We start from the raw sequence: 11597 nt of genomic DNA, 5'->3' as shown, positions 1-11597 counted from the left end.
TGAAAACTGGAAACATATGTTAGGATGGGCAATAAAAAAAAGAAACTCTCCTGGGCAAAGAGCATGACGTCAAAGGGACAAGTCACTGTGGGAAAAATCGCCCACTTTTGCTTCTAAACTGGTTTTGTATGTGTCGTTCATTTTCCCCGCGCCTTTCTTCTCCCGATTAGAGACGCCTTGGTATGAAGAGGGTATGAGTAGCACCTGCTGCCCTTCCCGGTCAGAAGCCCCATGATTTGCTCGCCACACCAGAGACACGTGCGCCGATGACGCCTGCCGGGAGAGGTCTATTCGAAGTGGACGTTTTCTTTTTTGGTTCCTACCTCAGCAGTTATGGAAATGCGCAGCACACAGAGGCGGCTCTGGATGCGAGTGAGAAAGGAAGGAACGAGTCTTGGGCATTCTACGCCACAATTGTTACGTGGTGCGGGGGGGCAACCGGTTGCAGGAGGGAGGAGAAGGGGCTCTTGAAGGAGCGTGGCGACGCCTTGCGTTGTTGCGAGTCATACCATGCACTCACTTCCTCCCTATTTCGTTTCCACGAAGCATGAGGCAGGTCTCAGAATTTCGTCCAGTGTTTGCGTTTGGGTAAGCTGAGAAGTGGATTGCAAAAGTGTAAAGCTTTCTTGAAAAAGTGTAAAGCCCCAACGACACATCCTGGGCGCACGCGCTCAGCGTCGGCGCTCTTGGCGTACGTCGGAACTGGCGTCGAAAAGAGCCATGCATCTCCATGTCTCTGGTGCTGGCTCGTTACCCCTCTCGAGTCGAGGGAAATAATTTCAAGCCGTGAAGAAAAGGGGTTGGGGGCGCTGAAAGGACAAATTAAACCGCGAAGAAAGGTTCGGGGAACCTGAAAGAGGCTCAAGCCATGAAGAAAAGAGTCACCGAAACTCCCGCGGTCCTCCAATTGTTGCAAACCGGACCCGGCTTCCGACGCGTACGCGGGCGCCCGTGCGCTGATATCTAGCACGGACATATATCGGCGCCTCGCCGAGGTTCGCTGGCGTCTCCTGCAGTGCACATTCCCACATTGGTTCTGGCGTACGCCCAGGAAGGGCCCGTGGAGTTGGTACTTAAAACTTGGACTGAAATTTTGGTCGTGTTCTCAGGGTACCTTCGTGGTCGGTGCAATCTGGATCACCGGTAGCTCCGTGCGCTCCCTCAAGGAGTTCCGAAAGTAGTTCTTGCGCTGATTCTATTTTTCAGCTTTTCGTTCCACCAGTCCACGTCGTCAGGCACTTCCCACAAGAGATTTCGTTCATTGGGCCTTCATCTCTTCCTATTTGGTGGAACGAAAAATATTTATCTTATAAAAAAGATGCACACAAATAAAACTAGCATAATGCATAGCCGAGTGCGCCATTGGAGAGACATTTAATGGGTAACAATCCTCGCGTCTTGAAGAGCAAACCGTGTGCCCATAGACCTTTCTCCGCAAATGAGCGGTATAACAAAAAAAAACACGACATACAAACACACACAAAAAATTATAGGGGCACCTAAGTAATTCTTATGATGTGTAACTGCGAGAGGACTGCTTTTCGCTGAGTTGTTGCTGGGAACATCGGGGCTGAACGTTCTTTCGCTTCAGCAGCTCGTTTCGCTGCGTTGCGTTGGTCGCGTATTTCATCGGCAGTGAAATGGCGCTTCCGGCCACACTTTGCTGTCTCGCCTGTCGATGTTGACGCGAGCGATTCAACTTGGCTGATGAGGCTCCATAGCAACGGATCCTCATTCACCGAAAGCTGAAGGTCGGCGGCGGCGGGGACTGCCCTTTTGTGTAATATCTAGCCGCGCTTACATGAATACGACAGTGGCACATCGTATTTCTTAGCGTATCTCGCGGAGGCGACACGCAATTTTTTACATATACCACATCAAGTCAGGCGGTACAGTGGCATCTCGCTCAGTGCCTGTAGCAGAGGGGCCAACCGCTCCCATCTTGAGCCTGGTCTGCTTTGTTATACGAGTGAGGGTTATTGCATAACGACCCCAAGAATGCGGTGGGGCGCCCCTAAACCTGTTTCCATTCATCACGGAGGTCGTCTTGCCCTTCTCGGAAGGGGAAAGTCGCACTGATGATGATGACACCACTCGCGTGCAGCGTCTCTGCCACACCGTGCCTTCCAGTCTAGGCAGTTCTGGCCTGTCCCGGCTTTCTGGCTACTTCGGGGTTTTCGCATAATGAGCCAAGTGCCTTGTCACACAGGGACACTACGAAGTGCACTTCTCTTGAACGAATGACACTTTCGGAGCGCGCTGCCCCGCGGCAAAAAGGAGTGCAAACTGGAAATGATGGCAGTGGCGAGGGATGTGGAGCACCTTTAAGAAATTCTTTTTTATTTCACGAAAATACCTACAAAATACAAATTTTTCGCAAATTTAATTACTCCGAGTCAATTTTCAGATTTATTTCCACATATGAACAAATGTTAACGACAAAAAACATCACGATCCGTGCCAAGTAATACCCCTGCTACACGGGAGTTTCGAACGCCTTCCAAGTGATGTCGTTCGAATCGACTGCCGCATTGTGCTTGACTTCAGTCTTTGATTTGGCGTCTGCCCGAAAATCAACGGATGATCTGCCTTGGCTCTTCAGTGTTGTTTCGGCGGTAAGAGGGCATTTCTCTCACCGGTGAGCTCGCACTGTCCCAACACTTTGAAACCCTCTCGATTTCAACTCCTCCACAAGCCGCAGACGGCTGAACGAATTATAAAATTATAGTTTGTCGTTGACATGCGGTTTCAGGGCGTGCACTAAGTCATTTACGACATCTCCAGATATGCCAAATCCATGTTCATTTGTTGTGCTTTTGCCTTCATAAATACGGGAGTCGGGAATAATTCGAGAGGAACTTACGCGCGTGAAGACTTTGTATTCGAATTGTTGGGTTTTAATTTCGTGTATCGTTTCACAGGGGATCTCCCCATGAAGGGGATGATATGGTCATCAATTCTCTGGCGCTCATCTCGTACCACACTTTTCATATTTCGTTTTAGAAGGTATACAACGTTGTGCACCTTGTACAGACGATCGTAGCCCTGTACATCTCTCGGTTTCGCTTGAAAGTTGTCGTTCATGTGCAAACACTGGTGGATGGCCTCGAAGTGATTTCTTGACATCAAGTCAGCCACCGCAGCAAAACAGGTTCCGTTCTGCCAAACCATGCGGAAGTGGGGCATGCGTACTGTTCCTAATAACACAGGTATTGATAAATACTTCCGCATCTGCTAAAATGTGACGCCAATGAAAGGACCATTCTTTTGCGTAGAGAACGAATTCGTTTAGTAGCACAAAGCATCCACCATTCGGGCGTCAGAATGCTGAAAAGTACTCGTAAGGAGTGAGCACATCGGGGGGGAGGGCAGCTCACTTTTCCATGAAGCATCCATGAGTTGCAGGTCTTTGCGTGGCCAATTCAGCGTTGGCTTCTCTTTTTTTTCGTTTCATAGCGGCCATAGATTTTTGACAGGTGCTTGAGAGAACCTTAGGGGGTGCGCTTTGCGCTCCGTTGTTTTCGAGTTCTGGTGCATTGTCTCTCCGAAGGTTAGTGATAAATTCTGAAGGGCAATTATCAAGATAATAATCTTGATCCCTCGTGTCATAGTCTGCATCGTCGGGTTCGCTGTCGACGTCTATATCGGACACTTGCCAACAGGCAAAAAAATATCTCCTGGATCTCCTCGTCCGTGAGGGCCCTCCGTCGTCTCGACTTATGCATCTGAATATAAAGGCATTATTGTTTTCTCTCAATTCAGGCAAGCACAAAAAAGACACATGGAATGAAATTTTCCACTCTGTGAGCAGTTTGTAAATTGCGAGAGCTTGGCGCACTCACATGTCACCCACAAGTGGCCGTTGTTGCTCCTGAGCAACATAATAGTTTGCGCGCCGTGCGCCACGAGGCTGTAAACAATTTATCGATTTCATTGCGCACAAGTGTTTCCCGTCTCACAACTGATGAGCTTCACATACTATGAAGTTTACAAAGAAAGTCTAGTTGCTGATAAGAAACAAAGTATCTCACGTTGTGTAGCAAAGTGCGCTTTGCTCCTCGGAGTCGAAAAAGTTAGCTGCTGTTGTGAAGACTGGATGAGTGCTGCCCTCTGGTTTTTAACTATACAAGCAAACGCATCTTGATAGTTGTGCTAGATGGCACTGCTATACCAAAATCGCGCGATGTCCCACAGAAAAAAAAAAGATTTTTGACTTGCTCCAGAGCAAGGCTGGGCACCAAAAGGTTAACGTAAAAGCGAAATGTTCAACCAATACAGTTAGCCCTAATTTGTCGCATCGCATCATGCAATTCTGCACACATTTTTTATGTGTGTCTGTAATAAGTTGTCTTTTTCGCCATGTTGTACTCTGGACTTAGTATGAAATTGAAATCTCGTGCACTTATGGCACCTGCAGCGAGCTGGCATCTGCAGAAGAAGAGTAAGAAGAACATGCCTGGCCGCAGAACGCTTCGCGCAAAAAAATATCTCCTGGATCTCCTCGTCCGTGAGGGCCCTGCGTCGTCTCGACTTATGCATCTGAATATAAAGGCATTATTGTTTTCTCTCAATTCAGGCAAGCACAAAAAAGACACATCGAATGAAATTTTCCACGAAGCGTGCGTACTTGATCCCGTGTGACCCACCCAAAGCTGCGAGCTGCGGTACCTCGGACTGCCTGCCTATCTGCTTTGGTTCCTGGTGGTGCCGGGCGTTTCTGTTTGGTGAGGCCGTTCCACATTCGGGGGTTTTTTGGTCAGGATTCAGGGTAGCACTGTAGATTTGAGTAATGTGAGGTTGCCTTTGCGCCGGCTGTAGGCATGGCTTTCACCTCCCCGGGTGGGGGCTCGGCAGCCTGGTTCGCCAGTCTGCCGGTCGAAAGCTTGCCTCTGACTTCATTTGGGAGGAATGGTGTAGATGCAATTCCGGTGGCGCTTGTACCGTTAGGTGATGGAGTACTAAAAATGAAGAATTCCAAAGCTATCCAGCACGAACTGAAGAGTCTGTCAAATCACTATCTCGACATCTCTGAAGTGCGACCTTTCGGGAGGCGTGGTATTCTTTGCAAGTCGGCAAACATTGAGTGTGTGTCGGATCTGCTCCGGTGTCGTACTTTTACTGCAGTTCCGGTTAAGGCCTTCATTCCGGAACAGCTTGCGTGCACCAAGGGTATTGTCCGTGGAGTGGACCCGTCATCATCCGTACAAGAAATTCTGGAGGAATTCCAGGACGCAGGAGCTGGGGTTATTTCTGTATACCGCTGCTCGCGCGAGGTCGCAGGAGTGCGTGTTGCTACAGAGTCGGTAATTAGAACTTTTGCTGGTCGCACCTGCCCCTCTGAGCTGAAAATATGGCCCATTGTATATCGCGTGGACCCGTTGCAACCTCGTCCTCTGCAATGCACAAACTGTTGGCGATTTGGACATAGTGGTAAAGCCTGCAAGTCGGCGACTAGATGCCGGGTGTGTGGTGAAGGTCACTCTTCCGACAGCTGCACTGCTGGTGAACCCGTCTGTTGCTTGTGCAGTAACGCCCACAGTGCTGATGATGCCGCTTGCGAAAAACGGTCACAGGAGCAGAGTTTATTGGAATTAATTGAGCAAAATAGATGTTCCCGAGCAGACGCTCATGCGCTCCTTAACCGCAGAAATCACTCTTACGCCAGCCTTGTGCGTTCCTCTACTCCCGACCTTGAAGCCACGCTGTCTGCAAAGATTGTGTCAAGCGTCGAAAAAGCACTGTCAACTGTGGTAGAGCGTATGCTCAGCAGCTTTACTCAGGCTTTGTCTGAGATTGCTGCGAGTCAGGCAGTTTGTCATCCCCCACCTGCTGTGCCGCCAGTGGCAACTTCACTTCAACCGTGTGCTGAAAGTTCGATTGGACCATCATCTTCCAATATACCGACTCCCGTTGCACCTCTCGATAGCGTCCCAGTTAGTCTTCCTCGCAGCAGTGTCTGTACTACTGATGTGGAAATGACCTGCCCTACACAGAAGCGTCGTGCTTCCACCTCTCCCTCTAAGACCTCCGTTCCCCAGTTCAAGACTAGAAAAGGGCCTGCTAAAGTCTCCTCGAAGTCTGATATGCTAAAGGAGGCTGTTTCAGCCTCTATTCTCGACTAGTTATCATGGCTGGTGTAAAGGTTCTACAATGGAATTGCCGATCTCTTGCTTCTTCTCTTACAGATATAAAACGTCTTTTATCTTCTCATAATCCAGATTTAGTGCTCTTACAAGAAACGTGGCTCTCATCTGTAAAATCATTTTCATTAAATAGGTTTCGTGTTTTTCGAGCGGACCGCATACATGGTAGGGGCGGTGGGTTAGTGACCCTGATTTCTTCAAAACTGTGTCACCGCGCATCAATTAATAAAAAAGGTTATGCTTCCCGACTGCGAGCTCTTAGCTGTTGATCTTATTTTGCCGCACTGTGCTCCTGTCACAGTTGCTAAGGTATATTATCCAGCAGGAGTAAACAGAACAGACCACCTGGACAGCTTGCTTGGCAACTATAATAGGGTCATTATTGCTGGAGACTTTAATTCACATCACGTTGTCTGGGATACCTACACTGACTCTCATGGTCAGATGTTATGGACATGGATGTCGGCAAATAATGTGCGCTGCTGCAATTCTCGGGCCATAACCTTCATCCGTGGAAATTCGAGTTCAGTTCTCGATTTGTCTTTGGCAGCAGGTGGGGTAGGTATAGGGGCATGGTACACAGTTGACAGTGGTACGTCTAGTGACCACTTGCAAATTATTTTCACCATCTTGGTGCGCTCACTCCATGGGCAGGGTTCTGCCCGAAAGTTAGTTAATCTTGCAGCCTACAAATCGTCTTTGCGCGCTTCCCTTTCATCTGATGTTTGTTCCAACGGAAACGACAGGGCTCAGCGAGTGTTTCATTCTGTTTTGAAGGCTACAGAGAGTTCACAGTTCATTGTGCGGTCGGGTGTTAGCAATAAATCACCATCCCCATGGTGGAACGCTGCGTGTGAGACAGCCTTCCGCCGTAGGAAAGCAGCATGGAAGAGCCTTTCGCATAATCAGAGCCCTGCTAATTGGATCAACTATAAATTTTTCTCGGCTTCGTTTAAGAGAACAATAGCAAAGGCAAAGGATGACTACAATCAAAATTTGAATACCTATTTGTCAGCCCCAAACAATAGGAAGGCTCAGTACCGTTTTATGGAACGGAATATCCACTCCTCATCAATGCAGTTAACAAGCTCGGCTGTACTGTCTCCACATGAGGCGAAAGATGAGTTAGAGCGAATCGCACAAGGGCTCGCGTTACGCTTTCAGGAGCAGCGCAGAGTGCCCCTGTTCGACCCCTTCCCCAGCTCAGACTATGTGGCGGTTGATAAATCAGAACTACTAACTGTAGTTTCTACGATGCAATCTTCGGCTCCGGGTTTAGACGGTGTTACGGTCGGTATGTTGAAAATCTTAGCTGAAGAATTCACTCAGGACCTTCTCGATCTGGTCAACGCTTCATTGCAAGCTGCATGGCTGCCGCACTCCTGGAAGGTGGCGAAAATAGTATTACTCTTAAAAGATTCAAAAAAAGGATTCCATCTTGATAACATTCGGCCGATAGATCTAACATCCAATCTGGTAAAGCTCGTGGAAAGAATTGTGCACAGGCGCCTGTCAAAGCATGTTTCAGAAATTAATGCATTGTGTCCAGCCCAGATTGGCTTTCGCCGCGGATGCTCAATATGGTCTGCCCATGTTGATTTAGAGAGCAGAATCCGCCTTGCTATGCGCAAAAACGAAGTCCCAGCGTTAATGACGCTTGACATTGCTAAAGCATACGACAGTGTTGAACATTCTATCCTTCTCACGAAATTGTCAACACTACACCCGCCGTACTACGTTTATGCGTGGATCCGTGAATTTTTAGCAGGACGGCAGTTTTTTTGCACTGACGGCTCCTTCAGTTCAGACACCTACGCCCAGACCAGAGGTGTGCCACAAGGTTCTGTGCTTTCGCCACTTCTTTTCAATATTCTGATGTGTGACATTCCCATCCACCCTGACGTTGCAGTTTACGTTTATGCAGATGACATTGCCTTCTTTGCCTCGGCAACCGAGATCCATGCCCTGTATCGTTGTCTTCAGGCTTACCTCAGTGCTCTCGAGGTTTGGCTTAATAACATTAATCTGGTGTTAAATGTGCATAAAAGCAGTGAGTTAGTTTTTCAATCTAACATGCCTTTATATATATCGTTACAATATCGCACGGACAGTATACCGCAGGTGGAATCCTTGCGCTATCTAGGCGTAATTTATGATGCTAGTATGGACTGGCGGCCCCACATCAAGAGTAACGTTGAGAAAGGAGAGCGTGCGCTGGGTCGGCTACTTCGAATAAGCAATAGGAGATTTGGCATGCGTCGGGACACACTCCTACTCCTTTACAAAGCCTATGTCAGACCCATTTTGGAATTTGGCTGCATACTCTTTTCTGGGTCCGCCAAATACAAGCTCTGTCCGTTGCTGCTGTTAGAAAGGCGTGCCCTGCGCCTCTGCCTTGGCCTCCCTCAGTCAGTTTCCACCGCAGTTCTGTACCTGGAGGCTCGTATTCCCGACCTTAACTCTCGTTTTCAGCTATTAACTGTCAGGACTTTCTTACGGGCATTTGAGTCTGCTTCTGGTGTGGCTACACCTATTTTTGTTTCCCACCCGGCTCTCTTTTTTAGTCATCATTGGCCAAGGTTTCGCCTCCCTCAGGTCATTTTTACTCAAAACCTTTTAACGGTCATTGGTATAGATCTCAGTTCTGTGTGTAGAGTAGGTTCTGTAACGTCCCCTCCGGATATTGCTTTTGATTATATTTTCCCACCTAATGCAAAGCATCTGCCGTCCAGGACCCTACTTAGTCTCCTCTCAGAACACCTTGACTCTTTCCCCCACCACAGTGTGATTGCTACAGATGCGTCCGGGGCTGGCCAGAACGCAGCCGTTGGCATTTTTTCTGAGGATCTCTCTTGGAGTTATTCACTTCGAGTCCCGGATTACACTCCCATATTTCTAGCGGAGTTTATGGCTCTTGGGCTGGCTGCTTTAAAGATTCCCCCCAGTGTCTCCCAGGCAGGGTGTCGAACCGGCATTTTTTCGGGTTCGGTTCGGGTTCGGGTTCACGCCTTTCGGGTTCAGTTCCGGGTTCGGCTCCAAAGGGCCATTCCGTTCCGGTTCGAACCGGTTCGGACTGTCCCGAACCGGTTCAAACGGGTTCAAACGGGTTCAGGACAAAAAAAAATTAAAACGCAGATGAGTTTCAGTCAACCCTGCTATGCGTTTTCATTTTTCTGGCACATCGATATACAAAATAAAAAATGCAAAGATTTGTTTACGAGAACATAAAACTGTGATAGTTGGTAAGAGTTCATGCTTAAGCAGCGCAGTAAACAGGACAAAAGGAAGACTGGAGGCGACACAGACGCTGACTAACAACTGGTTATTACATTCTCGGAAAAGTGTATGAAGGCGCAGGACACAGTGAACAATCCAGAAAACAGAAGAACAAAGATTAAAACTAAAAAACCGTACTGCGCATGCACATCATAGTCGAGTCATTACATCTTTTTCAACGAAATATGAAGACTATATTCCATAGTAGACAGCACTCCGCTATCTCCTGGACCTCACGCAGTTGCCAGGAAAGCCTGACTCCTTCTCTACCAAACTGATGGATGGTGAAGCAGCACGCCCATCTGCTTTCTTCCTGATCATAAAGGCCTCCACCATCTCTCTACAAATTCTATCTGAGTGAATAAACAGGAGACTTGTCTTTCTAAGTGGGGAAGCAATGAGCATTTGTTCGAACATCACTGATGGGTGAAAAAAGTAGCGGTGTCGTACAACTTGGCTTAGCATTGCAGCGAGTGCAACGATTGCTTCCCCCAGTAGATAAGACAAGTGTCGTGTTTAATAACCATTTTTGCATATGTAGGGAGTTGGTCGAGGCCTATGTGATCAGGAAGGAAGTAGATGAGTGTGTTGCTTCACCATCTATCAGTTTGGCAGACAAGGAGTAAGGCTTTCTTGGCAGTTGTGTGAGGTCCAGGAGATAGGGGAGTGCCGTCTACTATGGAAGGTAGTCTTCGAATTTCGTTGAAAAAGACGTCATGACTCGACTGTGATGTGCATGCGTAGTATGGTTTTTAAATTTCAACTTTTGTTCTTCTGTTTTTGGGGTTGTTCCCTGCGTCCAACGCCTTTATATACTTTTCCTAGAATAAAATAACCAGCTGTTAGTCAGCGCTCGTGTCATCTCCCGTCTTCATTTTGTCGTGTTTACTGCGTGACTTAAGCATGAAAAAATTGTTTAATGCGAGGTGTTCTCACTTTACCCATTTTACTTATTGTCCGCAGCAAAGACGAATTTGTGGCAAGAGCCGTAAAATGAAATGAACTCGAAATTAATGAAAATCGGCTATGTGTACGCTGTAATCCACCTTGTGGGGTGTAAGGCGAAAAGCCGGTGGATTTTGCATCTACAAGACCCTCCTGATTGAGCAGTTCGGGAGACCCCGTCGCGCGATTAATAGGCCTCCCTTGAAGCTGGAGTCAGTTGGGACTTTCTCGTGCACAGTGTACTTACGGGGCCCCAAGACTGCCGCCGCACGCGCCCTCTACGTTCCCGCGCACCACTGAGAAACGAAACTGCCATGTATCGGTACCTACCTACAGACGGACACCTTTCCGTAGCCTCAAAACCGACTTGCCAGTCCCCCCTCCTTTACTAAATGGTAAGAAAATGTGCGAGAATCCCTCGACCGCCCATCTGCCGCCCAACGAGAGCCTCGTGGGAGCACAGGTTCTCCCTAACATCCAGAACTTACGAAACATATTTTATTTAAATCACCTATTCGACATCGCCTTTGTGACTCCCGTTATGTATCCCGAACCCCTATAGCTCAGTATCTTCAAAAACACAGCTAATCGTGGCTTCTCACTACAGTACAGTAAGAAATTACGATATTGTCTTATTATGATGATGTCAACCTCCTCTCTTCTGATAAAAATAGTATCATGAAAAACGCGCGCTTGGATGGGTTGAGAACGCTTCGTTTTTGCACGGACACGAATTGTCAACAGCCCCGACGTGGTGGCTCAGTGGTTACGGCGCTCGGCTGCTGACCCGAAAGACGTGGGTTCGATCCCAGCCGCGGCGAACGAATTTCGATGAAGGCGAAATTCTAAAGGCTTATACAAGCCTTTAGACGAGCACTGACATCGCACAGTATACACTGTGCGATGTCAGTGCTCGTTAAAGGACCCCACGTGGTCGAAAATTCCGCAGCCCTTCACTACGGCGTCTCTCATAGCCTGAGTTGCTTTGGGACGTTAAAATCCAATAAACCAAAACAAACAAACCAAACTGGCAAATGCGACTTTTCATGGGGCGCTATCAAAGGGAACCTTTGAGTTAACAAAATTTTTTGCGCCCTTGATAGAGTGATAAAAAGTGGTTAATCTGGCGTGCGCCATTTGTCCACCAACTTGTTTCAGGCATTTATTTTCAAAACTACAAACGGCCTCTTTCTGGCATCTATGCTTAATAGGCGACTAAGTGCTCGCCTGTCT

Source organism: Amblyomma mixtum, chromosome 10 (genome assembly GCF_055824585.1).
Source record: "Amblyomma mixtum isolate Tamu chromosome 10, ASM5582458v1, whole genome shotgun sequence".
In the NCBI taxonomy this organism is placed as follows: domain Eukaryota; kingdom Metazoa; phylum Arthropoda; class Arachnida; order Ixodida; family Ixodidae; genus Amblyomma; species Amblyomma mixtum.
Note: the sequence above shows the minus strand (reverse complement) of the source record.